Consider the following 12,081-nt stretch of genomic DNA (forward strand, 5'->3'; position numbering starts at 1 on the left):
CTAGTCAAAGCCCAGATCTTGATCTGAATTAGATGCTGTGCGCTGTATTAGCTGCAAATGAGGAATGGGCAATCTTTCATTGGACGGATTTTAAAGATGTCTCTGAGAAGTACCAAAGGCATTTCAGCTAATAGCTAATAGCTATAGCTAGTTATTAGCTATTAGGATGCCATAACTTTTGTTTGACTTGCAAATATTGTCTTGTTGATAAACTATAACACTTAAAGCAGTCAAGTGTAATTACATCAACAAGAATATTTATTTTGATCAAACTGAATATCTAATCGTTTTAACTGCCGTCATTACAAAGTTAAGTGGATCTTAATGAGGTGCTTCATTTGATCTCCCTTATAGCCGCAAATCAAAGTTATAGCAGGAGCGGCTTTTCTCACACTCCTTTTTCCCCTCAAGCCCTCTTCCCTTCATTTCTACCTCACCCCATCCCTCTCATCAACACTTAGAAGTGTGCGCTCTTATTTTTACAAGGACATATACAGGCGGGATGACAAACTGCCGGCAATTTCCACACCAGATTGTATTGCCGCATTCCTTGATAAGTGTTCGCAAAAGTTGTGACCCTCCAATATCCGGCAGTTATCAATTTAAGATCCATCATGAGAACTTCACGGTTCTTTTGGTTATTTTTTTAATATCAGGTATTGAACTTGCATCCTTTCAATAATAAAGCTTCAATCTCTTCTTCAATATCTGCTTCGTTACCGAAAGTAAAAGAAAAGGTTACGATCGAAGGAAGGAATGGGGAGAAAAAGGGGGACTTGAAGGAGGGGTTTATCTATGAGTGGTACATGATATTTTCTTCACTTTAAGACTCTTGAGCTGTCAACATGATGGATAATGTTTTAGGGCCGGTTCTCCTGGGAGTGATCTGTTGTCCGTACCATCAAGTGTGGAGAGCAGAGACAGAAAGAGAAAGAAGAAACTGACAGAGGGAGCAGAAGCAGTCCTCATTACAGCCCAGCCTGCTGGGGGTTGACCAAACTGGGCCCATTTCAAGCTGAAAGTTTAAAGAATTTCCCCCTCGTCTCTTTTCAACCAGAGCCTCTCTGTACTTAAATAACAAAGACAAAGACACACATGCATGCATCTTCGGCGCACACTCCGTGCCCTATCTCCGGCCTGTGGGAACTCATTATCTTCCCAGACGAGCAGTGCCACAAGTTGGTCTCCTGCCACCGTGTCGCTTTGTGACGCCGGGTTCAGATGCGTTGGTTGGGAGGAGACGGAGAGGCAGGGACCGGTTGACGCACAGGGTTTTGTTTTTAGTCCTCTGGGCCTAGCTGGGTGCATCTGTAGAGGGCTTATGGACCTGGGAGATTTATTAAGAAAGAAAACTCAGTGCTAATCAGAACTCATAAAAACCAACAGAATTGACTCTAGGGCAGTGTTTCTCAACCCTGGTCCTCACCACCCCCCTGCTCTGCATGTTTTAGATGAGCCTCTATTCCAGAACAGCTGATTCAAATGATTGCATGACCATCAAGTACTGCAGAAGCCTGTTAATCACCCAGAGATACAATTCAGGTGTGTGGCAGAAGGGAAATACCTAAAACATGCAGGACAGGGGGGCGCTGAGGACCAGGGTTGAGAAACACTGCTGTAGAAGAAGTTAAATGAGACATTAAATGACTAAATCACAGAATAAGTAATATGATTTGTGAGCAAAACATTAAAAAATTCCCAAACACCACATAACTATTTGTTCCAACATTGCTGTAAGCAAAGAAAATGCATCAAAAACTTAAATTTGAAAAAACATTTAAAAAAATGAAACTTCTCAATCTTTTTCTATTTTTTTTTTTTTCTTTTTGTGACTGAGGTCTACAAAATTGCATGATTTTCAAATCAGGTTTTACAAATCGTGTTCCACACTTCTGGGGGCAGGACTTCCTCCAAAGGAAGACATTTGTTAGCAACATCATTAATTAATCAGTACAAGGCAAGTGCAAGCATTTCTACTGGTCAGCTTGTACACAAAGCTTTTTTCTGATCCAGGTTTTTCAAAATAATTTGAACTCTTTTGGGACAAGAACCAATGCAGTCATAACTGCTCCCGTTTCCTTAAAGGGCCAGTACACGGTGAAGTTTTTTGATAACTGATTTACAAGACCTGGCAGGGAACACCAACCAAGGGGAAGCCATCAATGAGATCATGAGGAGTAACAAAGTGGGCTTAGTGACAGAACGCAAGCTACATAACAGAAGGATCTGACAAAGAGTATTATTTAAATGCTGGGAAGGTGATTTATGGAGCTAGAATGAGGTGAGTCCTATTACCAGAACACAATACAGATAAATAGGGACATGAATTAATGACTGATGGAAAATGACTGAATAGGTAAACACTGAAAGAAATAGAAAGAATAATTCGACAGAGTATAAAACAGTAATAATGTCCCACAGATGATGGCAAAAGAAAAAAAAAATTCTGAGGTTTTCAAACTAGACCCACATATGAGGAGTAAGAGATTTTTATAGCTTAAAGTGAAAGGTCAAAGCAGATCTTGTAGACAAAAGGTGAAATCAGATGTATGTGTGTGCTACGTTTTCTTTACGGTCTTGAAACTTTAAAGATTTTCCATTGCTATTTAATAACCCGTTTTCAAAGATGAATGGCGTTTTCTTGCTCTGTCCCTGTTGGTGCCACAAAGAAGACAATCATCACCTTTAAATCTTTTTTTTCGAACTCATACCAAACTGACTGTCTCAGGCGCATCGACGCCGTGACCCTGGATGGAGGTTAGCAGGTCATCCACTCACCGTTGCTCCTTTGATCTACGTGCAAGCCCTCAAAAATAGGTCAGTGGCGTAAACTAAATCCAATAGGATATTGCTTTTCATTGATTTTTTTTTTTTTACCCACCCTGGGATAATGCACATATTTCAGAGGATGGATCGGTCTGGATCTTTGTGTATCTGTGTGCATAAACAACTGTTGGCTGTAAGCACTGATGATTAGTCATTACAGTAGGTGTTGACAAATGTTTTCATCACAGCGGTATATGGAAATATAACTCCTCTCTGACATATAGGAGACATAATACTGTATAAGACAATAACTTAGAGCGAGTGTGGTATTATTACTGCACTGTGCCGGGAGAGACACAGAGGAGAGTTATTTGTTAAATGCCACCATGACTGTACCGAGGTCTTAATTGGATTTCCTCTCACGGTCAAAACGCCCCCTCCAGTTTTTATGGGAGTGACCTCGAACTCTGTCACACGATCACACACACACACCTGCACCCTTAGTCGGCAGTGGAGGCACGCAGAGTTGGAGTATGTAGAAGCAGCGCTGTTATCCTGTTAAAAGTGGGAGAATTTAGTAGGATTTAGCTTGATGTGTAGCTGCCATCAAGGCATCTCTAATAAATTTAATTCATTATTTTATTGTTCAGTTAAAAATGGCAATAAATACATATTAGCGTTCTTCCCACAGTACAATAAATGTCTGTTGAAACCCAAGAACAATGTTGAGCCTTAATTGAAATCAAGAGGAGTAACATGATGTAAAATAGACATAAAACTGTGCATTTTTACTCTGCAAATAGTTTTTTAAAAAACATTTTGGGTCTCCTAAAATACTTTTAACAAAGTAGTTTCAGAAAAAATCTGAGTCTAGTTAAAAAAAGTAATATAACAACAACTTTTCATTCATTGCTGGACTGATGTCTTAAACCTTCTTCTTGCTTCAACTTTAGTTGACCAATATTTAGAAGCGTAGACAACAGACTGAACGGCTCCGTTCACTTCCTCTGCAGTGTTACCAAAACAGCACAGAAACATCGACGTTATCGTTCATAATTCCTACTTCTGTTTGTTGATTGACCTGGTTGAAATTCAATCGGTGAAATCACGCTCAATGGGAGAAATGTTACACAGAGCAGTGAAGGGAGATGCAGAATTGTGTTGGAAGACATTAACGCATCCTGGAATTGTCCAGAAAAATATGTAATTTAAGCATTTTCCTTAAGTTTAAATTTCTTCCTTCCTTTAAAACATTTTCATCGGCACACAAAAACCTGCAGTAAATTCATTCTGAACAGTTACATTTACTTCTAAATAATAAAATGTATATTAAAATCTGGAAAAGTCAATTTTGTCAAATGAAAAAGCCTAGCCACTCAAACATTTCCATTACGGATTTGTTATTCTGTGTAAATTGTTCACGTGGTTCTACAGACTGAAGGAAGACTGGAATGAGTGTAGGAGCCCTGAAAGTAAAATCCTTTGTCTACCGACTTTGTTTCAGCTAAATTAGGTTCTCAGCCCCGTCGTTTCAGAAACAAACCTGTCCGCCTGTTTGCAAATGGCAGAGCAGAAACTAATCATCCTCGCCTACACATTCTGCCTTCATACATACTATTCTTTGGTGTTTTACTCCTGCATGCAGGACTTCAAACTCCCACTCCAGCTCCTGCTATGTCTCTCATTTTAGCCTGGATTCCTCCATACGAGTAGATTGTCTGGAATGCACCACTTCCTGAAACCACAGGTGTGATAAATTGGTTCGTCTTCCTAATTAGACTTAATTAATGCTAACGAGGCTATCAACGTGAAATCGTGTGCGTCGGCAGTGTTTAATTACAGACTGCATAAATAAAGTGAAGCGTTACCATGAAGTCAGCATATTGTTGACTGTTTATATTTGGCCAACATAGATCCAGCCAGTGCGTTCATTTACATACATGATAAGGAAATTGCACTGCATGGCTATTAGCATGTAAATAGACTCATTCAGCACCCGGCCCATTGAGGCAACAATTGCCCCTCTCAGAGAGCAGAAGAAATAAGCTCTTTCAGCGCCGTGGTGCGAGCTTTCAGATGGTTTAAATACATTTTAATGTGGCAGGCGGCTCTCCTCAGCAATGAGGAAGTGAACAGTAGCCACTTTCACACAAATTATTTATCCGCTCGTTTTTTTTTTCCCGTTCTTTCTTTTGTTCTCGCTTTGTATGCGAAAGGCGGAATGTCACAATTAATATTCACGGCCGACTTTGCGCCAAGATCCCTGGAGAATTTTAGTGCCAGATGACGAGCAGGCTTCCAGGGGTCACCCGGCAATCCGGTCGCTCTCTGAACATGCATCGGCTCTCAGCGGCAGTGACCTCATAACTACCGCTGCCATGATCTTGACCACCAATGTCACGCCTTGTCCTCATCTGCCACCTGTGGGAATCCTTCCTTGCTAACTTATTTTCCTTCCATTTTTTACTCCAGGAGGCCATTCAGCTCATTTTCATCAGATTTCCCACAGGAAATGGCCATAACATATAGCTGTGTCTATCCCTTGCTGCCTTGTGCATCCATAAAGGAAAATAGCAATCTGTTTTCGTGATTTGTCAACTGTTGTCCTCGTGGGAGATATAATGTACACATGGACTGTCCTTGAATTCTTTTGTGCAGCGGTGTTACAGTTGGAATGAATAAGTTTAGTGCACCAGATCATGTTCCCCAGGGGCAACCCCCCCCCAAAATTTTAAAGAAGTCTCTTAGGTTAGACACATAGGAGTTGATGTTTAACTGCAATAATATCCCCTTTAATCCATTTTATATTTTAAAGAACTGAAAACATTCAGGACATCCATTTGTTCACTTGAGAAGCAGGAAGTTGCACAGGAAGAGAATATGAGCAGAAATGCTTTGGGCAGGAAGAATCTCCAGTGGCAGTCAGTCTAGCAACAAATCCGAAAGGCCTCTGACTTAAGACTGTTGCTCTTTGCTCTCCTGACCATCATGACATGATGAATACCTAAAAATCCTAGCAGCACAGATGATATTCCACAGAATCATCAATCTAAAACATAAAATGCAATGAGAACTTGTTTCGTGTGGTCCTGGGGCTCTCCAGGTTGACCTGGACAGTGAGTTGCATCGCACATTGGCAAGAGTCTTCTGTCCAGAAGTGCTGTGCTACATATGTACTTTTTGCTTGTTTGTCTTGCTGATATCATCTGTTAAACACACCCACTTCATTCCCTTTTGTCCTTCAAACATGACTCCTCCTCTCTTCTCCGTGGCCCTCCTCTTCCTCCCAAACTCCCTCTGACTGAAAGGAAGCTCCCTGTGACCTCTTGTTATCTTCCTCCCATTCACGCCATGCCACGTGCCGCTCCCCTCACCCCTTCCCGCTCTGATGGGCGGCAACAATAGAGAGAGTACAGCCAAGATGGCAGCTACCCATCCTCCTGTCTGGGCCCGCTCTCCCCCCGGTGGGGCCAGTCGCGTATCGGCCCAGCCAATCTTAAAACACATCTTCCGCAACAAATTGGCCAGTTTACTTAAGAGTCTGCTGTGGCCCATGAATATTTGATGTGGTCAGGGCTGTGGAGTGGAGGGATACAATGACGGGGGTCTTATCTTATTTAGCCAGACAGAGGGGGTCGAATCCTGGCCCGACCCAGAACACTCCGCTCCCTCTCCTGAGATCTAGAAGAGTCCAGTCCTGGAGAAGATGAAAAACATTTTCTTCCCATTTTGCGCCACACCTTTGAAGTACAAAAAGCGATGGTGTAGAAAAGGTACCAATCAGCGCCGTTGGAAGAAGTCGCTCCTTTTTCCTCTCTTTCTGTGACTGACATTTGGGGAAATCGTACAATGGGCTTTTAACACGTTTAATGGACCCGGGAGTAACACAACATACTCCAGCATGCTCCCTGGATCCACTGAAAGAAAAATGCTAATTTCCTTCCTTGTAACAAAAAGAAAACATGCTCACAATTTCAAAGAAGCTCTGCATCGCGCCCCTTACATCTGGTGCCTCTTCTTTAGAGAAGCAAGAGCTTGATTGTAAAATCAAGAGGCATTGTTCAAGAGGAAATGTTGGCAGAAGTTTTCCCAATTACCTCTTCCTCCCCTTCTCCTCTTCGTCCCCCTGGACTCGGGGGGTTGGCGGTATGATTTTAAAAAAGTCCTCTCATATTGCCTCGGCTGTGATGGCTAGTAATACTGTAGCCTCCAAATCAATGGAGCCTGTCCTAGATTTCGCTGCGGTCTCAACTCTCGCTCTATAAAGGGATCTGGAGGGCACTCTATATTTTTATTACCTGCAGAGAGAAATGGAGAGGCCAGAACCTGGATCTTATTTCTCTCTCACACACACACACATACACATTTATGTATTTACTGCACACCGATGCACATCAGTGCAAACTTGCATATCCTCAAAAGTGAACCTGCAAGCATGCAAATACTGCAAGAATGCACATATGTGAGCATGTGAACTACAGCAAACACACCAGCTGTCCACTGGCTACCTGAGACCCCTCACGCCGCGGAAACAGGGACCCCAGCAGAGGCTGTCTCTCTTCATTAGAAGATGTGCGCACATACAAACTAACACACACACTCAGTCACACGATGCAAATGCCACAGTGGGTTGCGCTGACTGTTCTGCTGACTGTGCACATTGGGAGGCTGCAGCAGGAAAGGTTTCCAGAGAGAAGGGGGGATAAGAGGAAGGAAAGGGGGTTGCGGGAGGGCAGGGATGAATTGTGCAGCACAGCAAGAAGCGTCCCAAAAGTTTGCAAAATGTAATAAACCATTTCTTTGCTTTGCAGCCACAGTAATGATTTGAATCTGAGTGAGGCGAAAAAGATCACATCAAAAGACTTTGAACCACTTCTGAGGTGGCCGAGGTCATTCAGCAGAGACCTTCAAGTCTCAAGTCTTAAATGAGAGAAATTAAAACTGATATATACTACAGTTGAAACCAGATATTTACATACATAGAGATATTGCTTTGTCCCTGTTGGACATTAAAGCAGACAAACTATTCCATCTTTTGGACAATTTTGACAAAAGGCTCTGCCATGCTTCATCCAAAATGATGGCTCTCATTGTGATAAAACGTGACAAAAATTGTGTCTTCATGTTTGCAGACAGGAGTTCTCCTTTTCTTGAGACCAGGTCTGGGTAGAACTATTTCAATGTGTTGTGTGATTAGTCAGAACTTTGTAGCCATGCCACTCAGACAGCAATGTTGATATTTGCTTCAACTAGTCTGCTTCTACTATCTGCTTTTTTTTTGTTTGTTTTGTTTTTTTGAGGAACATTCATCAGATGCTGTGAGGACTTATGTGTGATTCTGTGTAAAATGCCAAAGTCTTAGATAAAGTCTTATTTAAACCATGTAATTGCACATCAACTTTTCGGCTTTGGGTGAAATGTGGGACAACCTAAAAAAAAAAAAAAAAAAAAAAAAAAAAAAGAAGAAAAGAAAATTTATCATTTCTGTGTACTGACTGCCATAATTATGTCTTGATTTTTCCTCCAAAAACTTCTAATAATTGTTGAAATGTTGGACCATTCCTCCTGACCGAGCTGGGCCTGACCGAGCTGGGCCTGACCGAGCATCGCTCACCGCATCGCTCACCTTTCCAGATCTGTCCACAAATGCTCTATGGGACTGAGTCAGGTTTCTGTGATGGCCACGCTAAAGTCTCAAGTCTCTAACAAACTGGACAATTAAACTGACAGAAGTTTCTTCAGTCAGACGGATCCTTCCTGCCCACAGCCATCATCAGCAACTACAACAACTCTGAAGACACGTGTGTGAGTTACAACATTTAATTTCCCTTTATGATTAATGAAATATTTTTGAATTAGCTTGATTTTAAATAGGGTATCGTTCAAGGACCTAATTTGCTTTATTTCATCTGCTTAGTCAGAGTGTAGCAAGAAAAACAATGACTTCTGCAGTGGGTCAGTGAGTGTGTTGGTCGATGCCTCTACACAAGTTACATTGAATTTGTCTCTTGTTCTTTACAGATACGAGCCAGATTGGCATCAGGGCACTGAAAAACCTCTGTCAGCTTGCCAGCTAATGGTGCTCACCTCTTGGAGATCTGTGGGTTAAAGGTGAACGGTGGTCATCTGTCCCGCGAGTCCCTGCTTCCCATCTAAGAGATCGGCTCCAAGCCAGCGATACATCTAGCCAGCCTTCGTCAGCAGCTAATTAAATTTACTGCAATTCATTTCACCTTAATGTGCTTTTAATTGAATTACAGGGTCAGTCATGGGGAGGGTTCAGGAAGGGGTGAGCAGGACAGAGAGGAGTGGCCGTGAGGTGAGGTGAGGCGAGGCACCCAACATACACACACCGCCTGGCAAGAGTGTGAGCAAGGTAACCCTCTGATTCACTCACAGCAAGAGGAGAAAGACGAAAAGACGCAAGAAGTGGATGAAGCTTTCATAATGATGTGATTGTTTGTTTTCTGGAGTCAGCAGGATTCGGGCCCTGAGAGAAACTCTGCACATCTGTAACCAATGCGAAGGGGGGAGGAGGGGACCAATAAGACTTTGATGTGCTGATAAGGAAGTTGCAATGCCTAGGTATGGTTGGTGCGTTCTGGAGTAAAATAAGTGTGGGGAAGAAAGGCAGCACTCTGTGATAGCCAGAGAGAAAAGGAAAGATGAGAAGAGCGAGAGAAGTGATGAGAATACGGCTAAGGTGGAGGAGGAAAGGGAGCGAAGGTTTGGTGCAGGACTGAGGAAACGTGAGTTGTTTACTGTCTGAAGAGGAAGTCCTGGGGGTTTGAAAGAAAAGCAGGAGCTGATGCCTGAAACTTTTCATAGTCTTACATCCAAACTCAGAATTGAAAAGAAGAGCAGGAAAGATGCTTCTCACCGTGACCTGTTTAACATTTTTGGAAAGACGGGGCCCTACATTTGACATCTCCCTTGGTATTCAACTCACTCAGTCAGCAAGATTAAATAGACGGATTTCAGAGAAGGAGGTCAATGTTTAATTTTTAGTTGAATTGATAAATAAATTACAGCCGGATCGATGGACTTTTAATCTATGGCCGGTCTTGAAGGGCAGCCAAGTCTTGCTCTCCGCCCACCATTTGCAGCCCGATTACCAATGAAACTTGTGTCCAACAGGGTTGACCATTCACCTGCGCTCACTTCAATGTACATTTAGCACAAAGAAATACAAATATGCACAACCTGTCATGATCCGTGTTTCTGTGTGTTTATTTTTGAGTTTTTTTTCTGTGTAGTCCTGTTCCCTGTGAGTCTGTCTCTGCGTCTTCCCCGTTGATTGTTTCCCAGGTGTGTCTCATTCCCTCGATTACCCCGTGTGTATTTAAACCCACCTGTTGTCTTTGTCTCTCGTCGGATCCTTGTCATGTATTGCCTGTTTCCCCGTGCTGTTCTCTGTTGCTCTGTCTTCTGGATTCCATCATTAAAGTCATCATTTTCACTTACCTCCTGGGTCCGCCTGCGTCCATATCCTCACCACAACCACCGTTTATGACACAACCCTGAAAGTTGCGAAATGTCTCTTGAGACTGTGGGGTGTACCTTCCAATGCAAATACCCCTAAAATTATTCTTAGGGTGAGACAAATGAGTGGTAATTTTATGACAGATGCACAAATTTCTGTGAAGAGAAACTCTTTCATATAATCATTTTTGAGTCAGTGAGTATAAGCACACGCCCACTGACAGAAACACAACTGGAAAAGGCTTGTTCAAGTGTTTGGAGTCTGGCAGTGATCACCAATCCTCTTGATCCTCTTCCAGGAAATTTCCTTGTGGTTTGTCTTTCTGTCTCAATAGGGTGTGACTAGTTGATGCTAACTGTGGTAATTGCAGATTCCAAACATCTGACTCCCAGGTAGGTGTACCTACCCTGGTCTTCTAACCAGTAGCTAAAGTTGATTTGGTGAGCTGCTCTGCAGGCGTTCCCTGAGGCCTACCTGGGTGATACTTGGCCCACGTTCCTTTGGTGCACCTGTTAACCAGAAACTCTCCAACATTCGTACTCATCTTTTTCAGATTAATCTATCTTGGTTATCTTCAGCTTAGTCGACCCACTTTTATTGTCTTTAATACCTTTTTTTTTTGTACAAAGTACTTTTTCATTGTGGTAGGGGTCAACAGGTAATGCAACAGACAGAAAGGTTGTTTGGCTTTGATAGGAAAGTTTAATTACGCCAGTAAATTACTTACAGTTTAAGCTTAATTGCTTAAACTGTAAGCAATTAAGTTTTCAGTTTAATTGCAGTGTATTTACAGAGAACCTGTAAGTTATTTCCGTATCATCTACTGTGTATTTACAGGTTATTTTAAAGTGAACTAATCAGATATTATTAGTTGAACTTATGGGGTCCTTATACAGCTTTTGGATCATTTTCCTGGGAAATGAAGGATGGCTAGAAGTAAGTTTAATTTACTTACCCAGAACTGACAGGATACTTTCCAGAACATTCAGCTTACTTATCTGGACCCTACATGTTAGTTCCCTAAATGCTTAGAGGTCATTTACGTCTTAATTCTAAAACATTTGTGTGGATTACCTGGAACTTACCTGGAACTTGTCAGTGCAACCTGGCTTTTACAGGTTGCACTGACAGGACTAACATCTACGTTGGATGTTTTGACGTGCCCAGCAGAATAAGCTGTAAAAAGTTCAGGCTGTAGATACATGGGGAAGCTGGCTTGCAAAACATTGAGAAAGTTTCTGGCAGTGAAAGCTATTCATGGTCAGGTCAGAAATAAACCTCCATGGAAAGAAAACAATATTTATGGTTTATGAACCCTGCTTACTCACATTTTCTTAACACATTTCCTTACACATACCTGTTACTATTGGTAAGTCAGGTTAAAGGCAATACTTTTTATAGAAAACTAAAGTACCACAATGACAAGATTAGCTCATAATCTAATATGGAGAATTTGTTATGTTTTGTCTTTGTGGACCCAATGAAACAAAGACACACGATGTTCTTTAGAGAACTGCTTTACAAATACTGAGAGACTGAGATTTAATCTGCAGGTTAATATTTTCATAATTCACAGCCACTCTTTATTTTCATTTTTCCCAATAACACACTATGAGTTACATATTTCTTCTCCCTGTCAAAACAAAACCTTAGGAAGGGAAAATTTAGTTGGGGACGTGCATTGATTTCTTCCTTCACAGTTCCGGCAGAACAGCGCTACTTTCAATACAAATGAAATGAGCACGACTTTATGGAGCCACACAGCCACGTTTGGTTTAAAGGGGGGTCATCATCCATCAAGTGATGAATTGCATTTCCTAGTGTGGTAACTG

General features: G+C 41.9%; 1 long non-coding RNA gene across 1 annotated transcript; it reads right to left on the reverse strand.

Moving 5' to 3' along the window:
* Window positions 1-240: 240 nt before the first annotated feature.
* LOC106925665 (uncharacterized) lies at window positions 241-4,490 on the reverse strand. Its single transcript, XR_001419901.2, has 3 exons — window positions 4,382-4,490; window positions 3,259-3,321; window positions 241-1,327 (listed from the first exon to the last, which is right to left on the reverse strand). It is a non-coding gene; the product is annotated as an uncharacterized LOC106925665 (long non-coding RNA).
* Between the last annotated feature and the right edge of the window lie 7,591 nt (window positions 4,491-12,081).

The sequence above is a fragment of the Poecilia mexicana genome, unplaced genomic scaffold (assembly GCF_051168715.1).
Source record: "Poecilia mexicana isolate PSO_F unplaced genomic scaffold, ASM5116871v1 scaffold_2, whole genome shotgun sequence".
Classification (NCBI taxonomy): Eukaryota; Metazoa; Chordata; class Actinopteri; order Cyprinodontiformes; family Poeciliidae; genus Poecilia; species Poecilia mexicana.